Raw genomic sequence first — 16,762 nt, 5'->3', positions numbered from 1 at the left:
GACACAACTGAAGCGACTGGGCACTCATGCACATATATAATTGTATAGCATTTGGGTGGCCCTTCCTGTTATTAAAATCATTTTTGACTTTTTAGTCACACCAGAAGGCTTGGGGATAATGCAAGATCCTTTGAAAAGAACTTCCATACTGATCATCAGTTTATATCTTTGTCAGGTATTGGTTATAAAATATAAAGACATACCTTGCCAGACACAGGAGTTTGGTAATGCATGCGTGCTCCTAAATTTCCTAAGAAGGTGTATTTCTGTTCACTTCTCTACAGATTTTTTAAAAGCAGAATCGCAATGTCCATGCTGTTCATCGATTATGTTTTGGAACAGCTTAACTGAATTAAAAAAAAAAAATTTTAAGGCAAGGCTCTTTGTATAAGCATCTTTTTTTGACTTTCTGCATATTTTGCAAAAGCTTTATTTTAGGATTGGCTAGTAGTGCTAGCTGTTAGAGAATATGCAAAATATTCACCAATTAAAATAACCAGTTAAACTTGTAAAAGGCTTTACTCGTGTTAGAAATTAGTATCAGTTCACTCGTTACCCATTCCAGTATTCTTGGGCTTCCCTTGTGGCTCAGCTGGTAAAGAATCCACCTGCAATGCAGGAGACCTGAGTTCGATCCCTGGGTTGGGAAGATCCCCTGGAAAAAGGAACAGCTACCCACTCCAGTATTCTGGCCTGGAGAATTCCATGGCCAGAATAGAATAGTATAGTATAGTGTAGTATACAGACTGTATAGTCCATGGGGTCGCAAAGAGTTGGACATGACTGAGCAATTTTCACTTTCACTTTCAAGATTAATCATGCTGTGTTCAGAGGACTGTTCTAGGCAGTGCAGAGTCAGGAGAATATGGAACTATTCTATTTCTTAAAGGAGTCTACAAGGTAGTCATGGGACTATAGCCACGTTTTCTAATTTTTTCACATCATAATGTGAATGGAAAATGTTAGTATTTTTAAGGCATTCTGGGAGAAATGGATGAGACTGCTTGCCAGCTGTCCTCAGGGTTGCGGGGATCAGAATCTTTGTACACCTTGAGCCTATTTAGGAATATGTGTAAAATACTTGAAGATAGTTTACAAGATAAACTTCAAGCTTAACTAACCAAAGGTAGCTTTTAAAGGGATGTCAAGCCAAGGAAGTTGTCCAGGGAAGGATGAGTTGAAACTACTTTAGCACAGTATTTTGGTTAAGTGTGCATGTGACTGGTAGGCAGGAAATCCTCTTGTGTCTCATCGAAGTATCAAAATACAGATAACAGCATATCAGTCTCACTGGTATATCATGGGTCAAATAGCGTTACCCAGTTGAAAACAAAATCTGACTTTTTATAAAAAATACATTTCACAATACAAAATGAAGACAGCACAAAGGGTAAAATTTTAAATGTGTTCTTATAAAATTGGAGTATGACGAGTAAGATACTAAAGCATTTTTGTCTCTAGTTTTGGTATAAGAAGATTGTACTAGTTAGTTTAATGTTAATTGTAATATGTAGCGCTAAAAACTTACCAGTTTTCTTTTTTTTTCTTTTTGTAGCGTGACTATTGGACAACTTTTTTTTTTTTTTTTAATCACAAACTGACTAGAGAGCACACCAGCCATGTCAAACCAGCCATTCGTTCTAATAACAGATATTCACTACATGAACTTAAAACTACCTAATTAATAGAAGCCTGTTAATGAAACAAAGTTGGTTGGTATGTTTGAGGAGATGATTTCTTCAGGAAATTTATAAAATGCTCAGCTCTTAAACCAAAGGAGTTCTCTTACTAGAAGATACCCTAGAAGCCTTAACTGACTCAACAGTAAAAATCACTGCCTTCCTCAGTGGCTTCAAGTTTTGTGCTGCTAACTTAGCCACATCCGAACCCTGATGCAGGTCTCTTCCACATTTCTACCTGAAACTGAGGCCTTGCCCCTTGTTTTCCCAAAGAATGTTGAAGAGAAATATGAAGGAACTACAGATCTCTTAGAGATAGTTGACACTGATAACTTTAGTTCTTTTAGAATGCGCAAGAAAATAATAGATCAATTTTCAGGACACAAAGTATCTCAAATGAGGAAAATGCAAAATTAAGGGGGAAAAAAGGAAAAAATCGGGCTTTTGTGCACCAATTTCCCCTTTGAGGGGCCTTTATGAAAGAGAAAGAAAAGATAAAATGACAGAGACTTGCTTTGGCAAAATCTTGCTGCTGCTGCTGCTAAGTCACTTCAATCGTGTCCAGCTCTGTGCGACCCCATAGATGGCAGCCCACCAGGCTCCTCCATCCATGGGGTTTTCCAGGCAAGAGTACTGGAGTGGGGTGCCATTGCCTTCTCCGGGCAAAATCTTATGCCAGTCTAAATATCCAGTAACAGAGAATGATTATAGATACTATGGATTGTTAACACTGAGATAGCATACAGCTTTTAAAAACTTACTAGCCAGAACTTTATATGCAACAAAATTATAAATACTGAGAGAAAAAAACAAGTTCCAAAAAGTAAGTACAGATTTGAGTGTAAATTGAAAACCTCTAAAACATATATGTGTGTATGTGTTGTTTTATGTTTACAGTAAAAAGCTAAATCAGGGTAGTATATGTGTGGAGAGGAACCTAGGAGAATGGAGTTGGGAAACAGTATAGAGAGGTTGAGTTGTTATCTGTAAGATTTGTTTCCCAAAATGGAGTGATAGGTATACAGGTCCTCATTACAGCATTACTTGGGTTTGTTGTTTTTTTGGCCTAATAAATTTTCTAATTTAAAATACTATACAACTTCCATTGACACATTTGAAACTTTAGGAAATGACTCAGTTTGAAGGTAGTAAAATGGCAAAGGTCATAACCATAGGAATCAACTGTATAGGAAGTTTATTAATACCTCTTTTAAAAGTCATTGAATCCATATTGTTTTATAGTGAATTTTATCAAGCTTTCCATATTCAGATTATTTCTGCGTTTTTGAAGTAGATGGACCTCTATTTTATGCGCCTGGCATACCCTTAAAAAAGCACCCAAAACATTGATGAAAATTCCTTGTTTCCCTGTAAAGTTAAAAGCAAAATTCTTTAACACAATAATCAAAGCATACTACATTATGACCAGGTAGGACTTATCACTGGAATGCAGGGTTTCTTGATAGCAAATTTAGTAATGTAGCTCACTACATTAGCATATTAAAGGAGATGACACACATAATTCTTTCAGTAAAACAAAAATTCTTAAACCCAGTCCTGATTTTAAAGACAGCATTTCAAATCATTGAGGTAAAGATGAATTGTATTGGAACAATGGGATGGAACGCTGGAAAAAACAAAGTTGAATTATATCCACACCCCAACAAGTTATACCGAGTTAAAACTGGGTCAAAGATTTATTGGCATACATTGTCATTAAAGTTCTTGAATAAATCATGGTAACCAGTTTCTAACTAGGAATAATAGAGTATTAGAAGACAGATAAAACTTTCAGAATCAACATAATAAAATCAATGTATTTGATTTAAAAGATTTTTCTGTAAACTTGAAATGTTCTAAGCAAAGTCAAAAGACAAACTACCCACAGGAGAAACAATATTTGTAATTTATTTGACAGATGGTTACTTTCCCTAATGTCTAATGAGTATCTGCAACACAGTAATTGAGTCCAGTAGAATTGAAACCATTTACCTCAGATTGGGACTCTAACCCACATGGCTGGGACTTGAACCCAGCCAAAACCCAGTTTCGGATTTAAACCCATGTGGTGGGATTCAAACCCAGCCAAAACCCTGCTTGGGTCTTGAACCCATGTGGCTAGGACTCAAACCCAGCCAAAACCCTGCTTGGGACTTGAACCCAGCCAAAACCCACAGTGCCTGGTTTCAGGACCTAATGAAGTTCATGTTTTTGATGTCTCATCGCAGAAAGAATTCAGTGAGAGACAAAGTGATAGGTAAGAAGTGGATTTATTCAAATAGAGCCAATAGATGTCACGTGAGTGTATGTTCCTCGGTTCTTTGTCTCGTCACAACAAAGATCTGGAGCAACAGACATTAAAGCCCTTGGCGCGTCACAGCTCTTGGGTCTTGGACAAACCGTGTTACAGCTCTTAGGCAAATCTGTTACAGCTCCATTTTATTTAGAAGATAGCAGGAGAATCCAAGACTCGAAGAGAAGGGAGTGGAGGAGTACGTGGGGAGGTGGGGAGAGAGAGAACGCGAGCAAGCACGTGCATGCACGCGCGGGAGAGAGAGAAAGCGCTTTGGTTCCTCCTTTTGTATGTTTTTTCTTCCACCTGGGCCTGCCCTATGCAAATTGGGCTTAGCCAGGAGTGCTGTTTGTTCTGCCTGAAGTTTTCACTCTGGTCCTCGGACCTTCCTTTGACCTTCCTTGTCTTTTAGCCACTGCCATTTTGGACTCCTTTTCCCTATTCTACCTACCTAATAGGACTTGAACCCAGCCAAAACCCACAGTACCTGGTTTCAGGACCTAATGAGGCTCATGTTTTTGATGTCTCATCGCAGAAAGAATTCAGTGAGAGACAAAGTGATAGGTAAGAAGTGGATTTATTCAAATACAGGGAGACGCACACTCCACAGAGTGCGGGCCATTGCAGAGGGCGAATGTGGTGGTGATAAAATGTGGCATAGTTAGTTTTTATAGGCTGGGTAATTTCATATGCTTATGAGTTGGAGGACTATTCCAGCTATTTTGGGGAAGGGGCGGAGGTTCCCTGGATTTGGGCCACCGCCCACTCCTTGGGCTTAACAGTGCCTTGGAACTGTCATGGCCCCTCTGGGTATGTTATTTCACTTGCTAATTCAGGATCAAAGTCTAGCCTTGTCTGCCACCTGGTCCCATTTGATTCTAATCAGTTTATGTTGTGTCCTTGGGCTATATCATTCTTTCAAAAGTTGTGCCCTGTCCCTTTCCCTCCTGTTACAGAATGTTGAAAAGCAGATCCTCTGAAGTCTGAGTCCCTGACAGAGAGCCTTAACAGTCTTGGTCAGCTTAATTGGAATTTACTGAGAAAGATGGTAGCTTCTTTAAGCCATTGCTATTTGAGACATTTTTAAAAGTCACTTCTGCTTCTGATTGTACACAGAATTTGTTACCAGAAGTGGGATCCTAAGACATGGCATTGGTTAGAGGCAGTGTCCCTCAACAAGGTTCTACTGATGTTTGAATACAGTGCAGTGTGCACACTGTACCCTGTCCTGCATTTATCACCTCTGCTTGCAGGCACCAAGTGCCAGTGACAGCTTCTAATCTTAGTCAAAAACGGCTCCCTAGAAGGAGGAGTATTGTTCCACTGGCTGGGGGGACTCTGTAGGGCACAGATATTGCAAACTAGAAAGCTGATGACCCTTATTACACCATGGCAAAATATTGAAATTTTGCCTGTGAATACCTTTGAAGGTAGAATGACGTGGCTTTAATAATAGGCAAGGTGACAGAGAACATTGTGAATGATAACCTGTGCCCTCAGGCTGAAGATAGCTCCTCTATAAGCTGGGTTGAAAGATAGAAGGAAGAGGTTAAGAGCTGTACTTTATCTCTCCTTCAACTTCTGAGATGCTTGTAGAGCCAAGCTCAGTTGAATTTCTTGCAACATCAAATCTTGTGAGAATTGCCGTGTACTAATTACTGACCCAAAAATGTTGCCAAGTCCACTGAATCTGATTTTCAGGATCATTCATTCTCTCACTTGTAATTTACAGATTGCAGTCCAAAGTGATGACATCAACCAGATAAGGTTGAAGGCAGATAAAAAATAAGGTTATCTATTGCCTTCTGCCCAAGCTTGTTTGAGAAGGTGTTTGGTTTTCTATTGCTGTGTAACAGATAATCACAAAGTTAGCATCTAAAATAACAATGTAAGTTCATTATCTCAGTTTCCATGGGTCAGGAGTCCAGGTACCTGTTAGCTGAGTCCTCTCTTCAAGGGTCCCCCCTGGCTAAAATCAAGATGATGTCTGGGGCAGCACTCTCATCCGAAACCTAAGGTCCTCTTCCAAGCTCATGTGGTTGGCAGGATTCAGTTCCTTGTGAACTGAATTGAGGAATGGAGTAATTTATTATCCAAGCCAGAGTACTTAGAGCGGCTTTGAGGAGATAACCCACGTCCAAGGGCAAAGGAGAAGCCCCAGCAAGACAGTAGGAAGGGCGAAATCGCATTTAGTATCAAACCCCAAACCCACCAGAGATGCTTACAGGGCTCAAACAAACCTTGTGTGCACCAGGAAACAAGAGACCCAACAGAGACTGAGCCAGAACCGTGTTTGAGTGTCTCCTGTGGAGGTACAGGTCAGCAGTGGGCTGCCGCAGGCCAGGGGCTCTGGGCGCAGCAGACCTGTGTATGGCATAAGCCGCCGTGGAGGAGGTCGCAATTAACCCCACCATAGAGCCACCAGAACTTACACAGGACTGGGGAGACAGACTCTTGAAGGTCACAACAAAACCTTGTGCACACCAGGACCCATGAGAAAGGAGCAGTGACCCCACAAGAGACTGACCCAGACTTGCCCGTGAGTGTCCAGAGTCTCCAGTGGAGGTGTGGGTTGGCGGTGGCCTGCTGCAGGGTTGGGGGCACTGAGTGTAGCAGTGCACGTATGGGACCTTTTGAAGGAGCTCACCATTAACTTCATTACCTCCACCATAGAGTGGCCCCTGGGTAAATAATAGGGAGGGAACACAGCCCCACCCATTAACAGAGAGCTGGATTAAAGATTTACTGAGCATGGCCCCGCCCATCAGAACAAGACCCAGTTTCTCCCTCAGTCTCTCCCATCAGGAATCTTCCATAACCCTCTTATCCCTATCCATCAGAGGGCAGACAGACTGAAAACCACGCAGAAAACTAACCAATCTGATCACATGGACCACAGCCTTGTCTAACTCAATGAAACTATGAGCCATGACATGTAGGACCACCCAAGATGGATGTGTCATGGTGGAGAGTTGTGATAAAACATGGTCCACTGGAGAAGGGAATGGCAAACCACTTCAGTATTCTTGCCTTGAGAACCCCACGAACAGTATGAAAGGCAAAAAGATAAGACCTTGAAAGATGAACTCCCCAGGTTGGTAGATGCCCAACATGCTATTGGAGATCAGAGGAGAAATAACTGCAGAAAGACTGAAGAGACAGAGCCAAAGCAAAAACACCCAGTTGTAGATGTGACTGGTGATGGAAGTAAATTCTGATGCTGTAAAGAGCAATATTGCATAGGAACCTGGAATGTTAGGTCCGTGAATCAAGGCAAATTAGAAGTGGTCAAACAGGAGATGGCAAGAGTGAACATTGACATTTTAGGAATCAGTGACCTAAAATGGACTGAATGGATGAATTTAACTCAGATGACCATTATACCTACTACTGTGGGCAAAAATCCCTTAGAAGAAATGGCGTAACCATCATAGTCAACAAAAGAGTCTGAAATAACAGTACTTGGATTCAATCTCAAAAACGACAGAATGATCTCTCTTCGTTTCCAAGGCAAATGGTTCAATATCATAGTAATCCAACTCTGTGCTACAACCAGTAATGCTGAAGTTGAATGGTTCTATGAAGACCTACAAGACCTTTTAGAACTAACACCCCCAAAAGATGTCCTTTTCATTATAGGGGACTGGGATTCAAAAGTAAGAAGTCAAGAAATACCTGGAGTACAGGCAAATTTAGCCTTGGAGTACGGAATGAAGCAGGGCAAAGGCTAATAGAGTTTTACCAAGAAAATGCTACTGGCCATAGCAAACACCCTCTTCCAACAACACAAGAGAAGACTACACATGAACATCACCAGATGGTCAACACCAAAATCAAATTGATTATATTCTTTGCAGCCCAAGATGGAGAAATCCCAAAAACAAGACCAGGAGCTGACTGTGGCTCAGATCATGAACTCTGTATTGCCAAATTCAGACTTAAATTGAAGAAAATAGGGAAAACCACCAGACCATTCAGGTATGACCTAAAACAAATCCCTTAGGATTATGCAGTGGAAGTGAGAAATAGATTCAAGGGATTAGAAATAACAGACAGAGTGCCTGAAGAACTATTTACGGAGGTTTGTGACATTGTACAGGAGGCAGCGATCAAGACCATCCCCAAGAAAAAGAAATGCAAAAAGGCAAAATGTTGTCTGAGGAGGCCTTACAAATAGTTGTGAGAAGAGAAATGAAAGGCAAAGGGGAAAAGGAAAGATATACCCATTTGAATGCAGAGTTCCATAGAAAGCAAGGAGAGATAAGAAAGCCTTCCTCAGTGGTCAGTGCAAAGAAATAGAGGAAAACAATAGAATGGGAAAGACTAGAGATCTCTTCAAGAAAATTAGAGATACCAAGGGAACATTTCATGTAAAGATGGGCCAATAAAGGACAGAAATGGTATGGACCTAACAGAAGCAGAAGATATTAAGAAGAGGTGGCAAGAATACATGGAAGAACTATACAAAACAGATGGTCATGACCCAGATAATCACCATGGTGTAATCATTCACCTAGAGCCAGACATCCTGGAATGTGAAGTCAAGTGGGCCTTAGGAAACATTACTATGAACAAAGCTAGTGGAGGTGATGGAATTTCAGTTGAGCTACTTCAAATCCTAAAAGATGATGCTGTGAAAATGTTGCACTCAATATGCCAGCACATTTGGAAAACTCAGCAGTGGCCACAGGACTGGAAAAGGTCAATTTTCATTCCAATCCCCAAGAAAGGCAATGCCAAAGAATGCTCAAACTACCGCACAGTTGCACTCATCTCACACGCTAGCAAAGCAATGCTCAAAATTCTCCAAGTCAGGCTTCAGCAATATATGAACTGTGAACTTCCAGATGTTCAAGCTGGATTTAGAAAAGACAGAGGAACCAGAGATCAAATTGCCAACATCTGACGGATCATCGAAAAAGCAAGAGAGTTCTAGAAAAAAACATCTACTTCTGCTTTATTGACTATGCGAAAGCCTTTGACTGTGTGGATCGCCACAAACTGTGGAAAATTCTTCAACAGATGGGAATACCAGACCACCTGACCTGCCTCCTGAGAAATCTGTATGCAGGTCAAAAAGCAACAGTTAGAACAGGACATGGAACAACAGACTGGTTCCAAATTGGGAAAAGAGTACTTCCAGGCTGTATATTGTCAACCCTGCTTATTTAACTTATATGCAGAGTACATCATGAGAAATGCTGAGCTGGATGAAGCACAAGCTGGGATCAAGATTGCTGGGAGAAATATGACACCACCCTTATGGCAGAAAGGGAAGAAGAACTAAAGAGCCTCTTGATGAAAGTGAAAGAGGAGAGTGGAAAAGTTGGCTTAAAGCTCAACATAAAGAAAACTAAGATCATGACATCTGGTCCCATCACTTTATGGCAAATAGATAGGGAAACAATGGAAACAGTGACAGACTTGAGTTTTTTGGGGCTCCAAAATCACAGCAGATGGTGAGTGCAGCCATGAAATTAAAAGATGCTTGCTCCTTGGAAGAAAAGCTATGACCAACCAAGACAGCATATTAAAAAGCAGGGGCATTCCTTTGCCAACAAAGGTCAGTCTAGTCAAACCTATGGTTTTTCCAGTAGTCATGTATGGATGTGAAAGTTGGACTATAAAGAAAGCTGAGCACCGAAGAATTGATGCTTTTGAACTGTGGTGTTGGAGAAGACTCTTGAGAATCCCTTGGACTGCAAGGAGATCCAACCAGTCCATCCTAAAGGAAATCAGTCCTGAATATTCATTGGAAGGACAGATGCTGAAGCTGAAACTCCAATACTTTGGCCACCTGATGCAGAGAACTGACTGGAAAAGATTGAAGGTGGAAGGAAAATGGGACGACAGAGGATGAGATGGTTGGATGGCATCACCAACTCACTAGACATGAGTTTTAGTGAACTCCGGGAGTTGGTGATGGACAGGGAGGCCTGGCATGCTGCAGTCTATGGGATCACAAAGAGTTGGACACGATTGAGCCACTGAACTGAACACCGTACTTTGAGAAAGGGAAGCTTCAATAATTATATTGATAACCAATCCATTCTAAAGGAGATCAGCCCTGGGTTTTCTTTGGAAGGAATGATGCTAAAGCTGGAACTCCAGTACTTTGGCCACCTCATGCGAAGAGTTGACTCATTGGAAAAGACTCTGATGCTGGGAGGGACTGGGGGCAGGAGGAGAAGGGGACAACAGAAGATGAGATGGCTGGATAGCATCACCGACTCGATGGACATGAGTTTGAGTGAACTCCGGGAGATGGTGATGGACAGGGAGGCCTGGCGTGCTGTGATTCCTGGGGTCGCAAAGAGTCGGACACGACTGAGCGACTGAACTGAACTGAACAGATATAAACAGGTACTATTCTAGGCAAACTGCTGTATTTGAGCTTTGAAAGCAATGCAGCCCCAAGTTGTAGCCAGGAAGGAGGATGAAGAACATTCTTGGGAAGAATGGGCAAGGACATCTTCCCGAAGAGGAAAATCAGGGCCTTCACATGGACTAACCTAGGAACAAATTCTACAGCCAGTATAGGGTTGAAATTGCCACAGAGTGGTATCTGATACACAGTGACAATAAGTGATTGCCATTTTGTTCCATATTCTAATTGTGATTATTCAGTTCTGGTACGTCTATTTTACAGTGGGAGTCTTTGGGCAGATAACATCTTTATGGTTTGCTGGACAGTGAGGAGATACATTTGTTTCTGATAAGGAGAACTGTAGACCCAGATGTCTTGGACTTTTACCTCACTGCAGTAATGGGATGGTTATTTGGGGAGTCTCCCTTGGGGAGTGATGAATATACTACTCTGTGGTAAAAAGTGTGTGTTCGCCTCGGTTGAAGGGATAATCTGTGGCAGAAAAAGCTAGTTGTTCCCTAATCATTTTAGTGGCTCACCTACTCTTGCAAGATAAAGACTAGTTTTCTCAGCTTTCCTAAGAGCTGTGTGCCTAAATGCTGGCTACCTGGAAAAACAAGTGTTACTTTTTGTAGGGTAACTTTGGGGAACTTCCCTAGGGGTCTGAACCTATGCGCTCCCTACTTGTTTCCCTCTTCCTGTTGCCTGAAACTTCACTGCCTCCATTTGGGCCCTCAGGTTCAAAATGGATCCAGGCACACGTGGACCCGATTTGCTTGAAAGGGCAAACACTTTGGGTTTTCTGAGCTTAAAGTTTGAGTGGGATGTTGCTGAAATTTTCACCAGGAGCGGTTATGCTCACAGTTCCAGAGGGAAACCAGTAGGTGTCACTGTTCTCATTTCAGGCAAAGGAAAGCTATTGAAAGAGAAATTAGGCCAACATGTGCTTTGACCACGTGGAGCCAGGGACTTGTCATGACTTGGCTGTTACTCAGTGGAAGGACACTGCTTGTTCTAAAAGAAATATTTCAGTTAGCATCTGAAGCAAGGGCACTTATGGTGTGGAAATGTTTAGCAATAAGTTAGAGTTTGCCCACGAATACTTTAAGGCAGAGTACAGCCTTTCCTAACTGTTTTTAAAGTTAAGGACTGCTTTGAAAATGAAGGAAACTAAGATACTGTTCTCAGAAAAGTGCCTGTGTGTCTGCACGTGCATACGTCTTTCTCTCTCTCTCGGCTCGCTTCCGGCATACATATACACTTGATACTATACAATTTAAGGGAGTTCATAGTCCTGTTATCTAGTCTTTCCTGGTCTGAGTACTATTCCAACATATTTTATAGGAAAAATATTTTGTAAAACTCCACTATTGGAGTTAAATTATTATTTGGGGGGGGGGGTTAAATTATTTTTAATTTATTTAAATTAAAATTATTTTAAATCATAATTCATTCATTTAACAAAATTTTCTTCAACTCTTCCTAGTGCCCAACACTCTTTAGGTATTTGCCAGTGTGGCGTCAATTAAACAGCGAAGTCCTTACTAGCGGAGAGATGGGCCCTAAGCAAGTAAATAAGAAAATACCAGTTAGTGATAAGTATGTAAAGAAAACAAAACGTATCTTAGTAAGTTCACTTCTACTCCCAGTATCATCACCCTCACACAAACCATCTAGACTGTGGAAGCAGTCTATGGGTTTTTGCTTCTCTTATTTCTCATTGATTTTCTTCGCTATTGTGGCAAATACTTCTGGGTACTTACTCAGTTGCCTTTCTCTTTCCCCTTTATCCTTCTCCTGTCCCTCTGTACCCTCTTTTCTTTCTTCCTTCCTCCCTTCTTTCTTTATTTTTTCCCTTTTTCCCCCCACCCTTATTTTTTTAAATTAATAGACCTCAGAGTATGTTGAGGGTGGCGATATGTCTTGTTAACATATGTATTTGCCTAGCTTCCTTTACAGTCAGGGATGGAGAAGTGATGAGAGGTGAACAGAAGTAGCTGGGTAGGGCTTCAGAAAACATTCTTTGAAGGAAACAGCTCTTCTGATTCCTTCTCTTTGGCCTTTTGCCCTCTGCCCTTCTCCCCGAAATGTGGACCTGTTTCCTGGAGATGCTGCCGCTGTCTTGCAGTGATGGGAATTAAAACTACACTCTGTACTGGAAACACAGCAGACCTGCAGAAGGAACAGGACTTTGATGACTTCCTGGAGCAGCTTCATAAGCCCTAGACTCTGAACTTCATGCTGTGTGAGAAAAAGAATCCCCCTGTTAGGTTAAACCACTTTGTTAGATTGTCTGTTATATCAGCTGAACAGTCTTAATGAGAACAAGCCTAAATCCCTAGCTCCTAGAATGGGACCACTATAGAGGGTTCTCAGTAGTCATTTGTAGAATGAATGAGTACATGCACATGCAGCACTAAAACCTCATGCAGCGGATAGCTGTAAGCAGTAATGGGATGACGCCAGCCCACAGGCCCCTTCATATCCTTGTGAACAGCTCTCCTGAAGCCGCATCAGCACAGTGTGGATGCTGCCCCAGGAATTACGCAGTAGGGGGCACTGTCCAGATCACCCACATGAACAAAATTCAGCTTTTCATGATTATCATATAAATGAACAGAATTCATTTAAAAGCTCTTGCAGAGTTCTTTAAAAACTCACAGATCTCCAAGAATATCCCAGTCTGAGAGCAAAAGTCCAGAAGGGCACTGTAGCCCTGAGATTCAGCCACAAAGAAAGGTCACATAACCCATGAAAGGTGGGTGGTACCCCCTTATAGCATATTTTATTGGTAGCCATGATCAGTGATCAATGCAAATAAATAGGGGAAACAATAGAATGAGAAAGACTAGAGATCTGTTCAAGAAAATTAGAGATATCAAGGGAACATTTCATGCAAAGATGGGCACAATAAAGGACAGAAATGGTATGGACCTAACAGAAGCAGAAGATGTTAAGAAGAGGTGGCAAGAATACATGGAAGAACTATACAAAACAGATGGTCATGACCCAGATAATCACCATGGTGTAACCATTCACCTAGAGCCAGACATCCTGGAATGCGAAGTCAAGTGGGCCTTAGGAATCATCACTATGAACAAAGCTAGTGGAGGTGATGGAATTTCAGTTGAGCTACTTCAAATCCTAAAAGATGATGCTGTGAAAGTGTTGCACTCAATATGCCAGCACATTTGGAAAACTCAGCAGTGGCCACAGGACTGGAAAAGGTCAATTTTCATTCCAATCCCCAAGAAAGGCAATGCCAAAGAATGCTCAAACTACCGCACAGTTGCACTCATCTCACACGCTAGCAAAGTAATGCTCAAAATTCTCCAAGGTAGGCTTCAACATTACGTGAACCGTGAACTTCCAGATGTTCAAGTTGGATTTAGAAAAGACAGAGGAACCAGAGATCAAATTGCCAACATCTGATGGATCATCGAAAAAGCAAGAGAGTTCCAGAAAAAAACATTTACTTCTGCTTCATTGACTATGCGAAAGCCTTTGACTGTGTGGATCACCACAAACTGTGGAAAATTCTTCAAGAGATGGGGATACCAGACCACCTGACCTGCCTCCTGAGAAATCTGTATGCAGGTCAAAAAGCAACAGTTAGAACCAGACATGGAACAGACTGGTTCCAAATTGAGAAAGGAACTCGTCCAGGCTGTATATTGTCACCCTGCTTATTTAACTTCTATGCAGAGTACATCATGAGAAACACTAAGCTGAATGAAGCACAAGCTGGGATCAAGATTGCTGGGAGAAATATCAATAACCTTAGATATGCAGATGTCACCATCCTTATGGCAGAAAGTGAAGAACTAAAGAATCTGTTGATGAAAGTGAAAGAGGAGAGTGAAAAAGTTGGCTTAAAGCTCAACATTCAGAAAAGTAAGATCATGGCATCTGATCCCTTGACTTCATGACAAATAGAGAGGGAACAATGGAAACAGTGACAGACTTGAGTTTTTTGGGCTCCAAAATCACAGCAGATGGTGAGTGCAGCCGTGAAATTAAAAGATGCTTGCTCCTTGGAAGAAAAGCTGTAACCAACCTAGACAGCATATTAAAAAGCATTATTTTCCTGACAAAGGTCACTCTAGTCAAAGCTATGGTTTTTCCAGTGGTCATGTATGGATGTGAAAGTTGGATTACAAAGAAAGCTGAGCACTGAAGAATTGATGCTTTTGAACTGTGGTGTTGGAGAAGACTCTTGAGAATCCCTTGGACTGCAAGGAGATCCAGCCAGTCCATCCTAAAGGAAATCAGTCCTGAATATTCATTGGAAGGACTGATGCTGAAGCTGAAACTCCAATACTTTGGCCACCTGATGCAGAGTACTGACTCATTGGAAAAGACCCTGACACTGGGGAAGATGGAAGGCGGGAGGAAAAGCGGACAATAGAGGATGAGATGGTTGGATTTCATCACCCACTCAATGGACATGAGTTTGAGCAAGTTCCTGGAGTTGGTGATGGACAGGGAAGGCTGGCATGCTGCAGTCCATGGAATTGCAAAGAGTTGGACACGACTGAGTGACTGAACTGAATTGATTGGTAGCCATGAGTATTATTTGCTGTCTTCTAGTTTTGTAATTTCAAGAGATAAAGGAAAGAAAAAAGCATGCCTATGTGCCTGCGCTTACTAAATGTCTTCAGTTCAGTTCAGTTCAGTCGCTCAGTCATGTCTGACTCTTTGCGACCCCATGAACCACAGCATGCCAGGCCTCCCTGTCCATCACCAACTCCCAGAGTTCACCCAGACCCATGTCCATTGAGTCGATGATGCCATCCAACCATCTCATCCTCTGTCGTCCCCTTCTCCTCCTGCCCTCAGTCTCTCCTAGCATCAAATGAGTCAGCTCTTCGTGTCAGTGGCCAAAGTATTGGAGTTTCAGCTTCAACATCAGTCCTTCCAATGAACACCTAGAACTGATCTCCTTTATGATGGACTGGTTGGATCTCCTTGCAGTCCAAGGGACTCTCAAGAGTCTTCTCCAACACCACAGTTCAAAAGCATCAATTCTTCAGCGCTCAGCTTTCTTTATAGTCCAACTCTCACATCCATACATGACCACTGGAAAAACCATAGACTTGACTAGACCGATCTTTGTTGGCAAAGTAATATCTCTGCTTTTTAATATGCTGTCTAGGTTGGTCATAACTTTCCTTCCAAGGAGAGAAGTCTTAGCAACTTGGAATTTCTAAGTCAGCACAGTTTAGTGCACAGGATAGAACTATACTCTTCTTTCAGTCATAGATGCCTGACAATTAGCACAGTCTATTTATTCACTCATAAAGCCCTATTCATCTGCAGTAAAACATAAAGCTATTTTTGAATTCTAAATATAGACCTACAAGTGTACAGTTTATTTTTATTAGATACTCTTTAATAGTAATTCTTTCCACCTCCTCAGGGCACCTATGAATATTTGCAAGAAACAGTACTCAAGTCACTCAGCAAGGTAAATCATTACCTTATGGAATTAAGTGAAAGAAAATTATTAAGGTATATGGAAAGAGATTATTGTCTCTTTCCTCCCACTCCTACAGGATGTAAGTTCTAGGATGCAAGCTCCAGAAGGGCAGAGATCTTTGTTTTGTTCACCAGTGTAGCCCACACACCTACAACATTGACCAGCATTCAGTGATCCCTTCATGATGAATGAACGAACAAACTGGACAGAAGGCAGCATAATTGCATACTGTGGAGACAATAGTCTATAGGGGACTGTTGTTTGAAATGCAATAGACTATTTCATCCACAGAACTGAATATATCCTATGATAACTTACAAAATATGCAGAATTATTCCTGGAAACATTTTCACAAAACTGCACATATTGTATAGCTCAGTTTCATGCCATACTTATCCCTTTGCTGAATTGCCCCTGTATTTCTACCTGTATGCCCTTTCTACAAGTCCACCCAAACCTTCAGGCCTGATCCAAAGGCTATTCCCTCCAAAAAAAGCCTGAAAACCAATGTCTCTCCTTTTTTGAATTCTTATAGCATTTAATTTGTACTTGTCTTAAAAGATTCATCCTATTATAGTTATTTTGGGAAGTAACATATTTTGAACTATGACTCTATTCATCATCAGACCTGAAGCAACAACAACAAAAGGGACAAAATATATGAAACAACAATTTTCAAGATCTAAGAACTCAAGGCAATAACGGACAGTGATCCCTCAATGGTTGAAAAACAAATGACCAGTCTGTGGCCTTCAGAAAGTTCCCAGGTCACACGGAAGGGAGACCAGTACAGACCCTGGCAGACCTCCTGAACTGAGGTGACACTGCTGAGAGTTTGGGGAGACCAGGGTAGCTAAATGTCACAAGGAAGAGTGCTAGCTAGGAGAGAGCTACACAAAAAGAAAACCCTGCAAATCTGCAGTGGGGTCCCTGCAAATACTCAG

This window comes from Bos javanicus, chromosome 4 (genome assembly GCF_032452875.1).
Source record: "Bos javanicus breed banteng chromosome 4, ARS-OSU_banteng_1.0, whole genome shotgun sequence".
Taxonomy (NCBI): Eukaryota; Metazoa; Chordata; class Mammalia; order Artiodactyla; family Bovidae; genus Bos; species Bos javanicus.
This window is presented reverse-complemented; position numbering follows the sequence as displayed.